Source organism: Octodon degus, unplaced genomic scaffold, assembly GCF_000260255.1.
Source record: "Octodon degus isolate 3935 unplaced genomic scaffold, OctDeg1.0 scaffold00036, whole genome shotgun sequence".
Lineage (NCBI taxonomy): Eukaryota > Metazoa > Chordata > Mammalia > Rodentia > Octodontidae > Octodon > Octodon degus.
The window spans coordinates 14,312,532-14,314,446 of NW_004524612.1; the positions used below are offsets into that span (position 1 = coordinate 14,312,532).

At 53.7% G+C, this 1,915-nt stretch overlaps 1 protein-coding gene across 2 annotated transcripts in view; it reads right to left on the bottom strand.

The window, feature by feature from the left end:
• The window catches only part of Znf395 (zinc finger protein 395), a 36,949-nt gene extending 36,590 nt beyond the window's left edge, over window positions 1-359 (bottom strand). The window contains exon 1 of one of the 2 annotated variants that reach the window (XM_004630697.2): window positions 277-359. The gene's annotated coding sequence lies outside the window, so the exon portion shown is untranslated. Of the gene's footprint in view, window positions 1-113; window positions 135-276 lie in introns of those variants that run through there. The other variant, XM_023714684.1, reaches the window with a different exon arrangement.
• Between the last annotated feature and the right edge of the window lie 1,556 nt (window positions 360-1,915).

Here is a 1,915-nt window from a genome sequence, read left to right on the forward strand (position 1 = left end):
GGCGCGGCCGCTCGCTCGGCTGCCCGCCCTCCGCCGGGCTCAGTTCGCGCCCACCTGGCCGGCCTCCCTCTTTCCCTCCCTCCCTCCCTCCCCGGGACACAGCGCTCACGTACGCGGCCGCGGCCACAACCCGGCCCGGATCGCGCGCCCGGGAAGGGAGCCGCGGAACCGCCCGCCCTCCCGCCTTGGAGACACGCCCCCCAGCCCCATCCCCCCCACCCCCGCCGGGCGCTCGGCGCGCGCCCCAGCCGGTGCGCCCACCCCGCCCCACCTCACCTCCGCGCACCGGGAAGCGCACTCTAGGTAGACAGTGGCGCTCAATAAGTGCCCGGCCCCTCCAGGCACATGCGCACTTGAGCCTGACCCAGTGGTGACCCCCCCTCCTCCGCCCCTAGATCGGAACCGGCAGCTGCAGCCGGGAGCCAAGTTGAGGGTGTGCTTTTTTTTTTCTCCCACTGAGCTGCAAACCCTGCCAAAGTTTCTCGCTGTTGTTTTTCCAGGCCTGGCTCTGGGACAGGCTTCTCCGAGAGAGGCCGAGCTCGCCCCAGGGCGGGAAAGGAAGCCAGAAAGCTGCGGGCGGGCGGGCGACAGGGACCGGAGGCCTCGGTAGCGCGAGATGGGACGGGATGATGGGAGGGAGGAAAACTAACCTTTCCATTTGCTCCAGAGTGTTTTCTTCCCCACTTTAAGACATTGCCCTCGTTTGTAGTTGTAAAGTGAGGCGTTATTTACCATTTCTGTAATTAAATGGGAGAAAGTTAACTATTAGCCTTCAACCCTTATGTAAACAATACTGGTTGCTTTTGGCACCGTTAGGCCGGCTTTTGGATAATTTGTAACAAGGAGAATTGAAGCTGTTCCATTGTGTTGCTCTGTGTTTTTCCTAGATAAAACCAGAGCCTCAACGGTAGTACTGGGCCTGAGATGTCTATATGTGAGGGCATACTGTGTATATTTATACTAAGCGAATTTAATGAATAGAAGAGTAATCTCCTCCCCACCTAAAAAAGTTTTTAAAATAGTAGCAGACCTAATTTTTGAAAGCGCAGTCCAATTTAAGGCCTGCTGCTTCTCCTGTGAGGGCAAACCCGATGGCCCTGCTGACCTAGCCGGTCAGCACACTCGCGACTCTATCTGGAAGATGTAATAAGATGGCACAACACAGAGACGGCACCTAGACGATCAGCACTGGCAGCACCTCCCGCTTCCATCTCCCACATGTGCCAAAGAAGAAAACTACCTGCAACCAAAATTCCTGTACGATGGCTGATTCTGCTCTCAGGGGACACTGAGCAATGTCTGGGGACGTTTTTGATAGTCACAACTGGGGGGAAGGGCTTCCTACTGGCAAGAACAAGACAGCCCCTGAGGGCGAAGAGTGGCTAACAAGTCAGTAGCACCCTGTTGAAGTGTCTTGGTGGCCGCTGTTGTGGAATAATTGGCAAAAGCCCCCTTCTGCCTTTCAACTGTCATCCTGAAGGAAAGAGTACCATTTTTCACTAGGAGGAACAAGGTGTAGAACAGCAGCAGCTACATTAAGGCACAAAGCCTCCTCTTTTCCAGAAATGGTGGATTGGAATATGAGATTCAAATAAAGGAATAAATCCAGTCCACACAGAGCTTGGTGTCCATGTTTCCATTTGTTGTCAAGCACTTCAGTGTAGTCCCTGGGACAGGATTGCAGCCACCCTGGAGGTGAATGAATGTCCATGCAACAATTAAAGAACAACAGAAAATAACACATAATTAAGCTTTAATTGCAGCATCCAGATTAAGGTTCCTCAGAGGGAAGGAAACCTGAGTCCCTGAAGCAAAGCCCAGGTCTTGCCTGAGTGCTGAGATGCTCAGGAAATGTTTGTAACTTAGAAGTAGAGGGCCTGCTCAACTCCATCACAGGATATAAGCCCCTTGATTT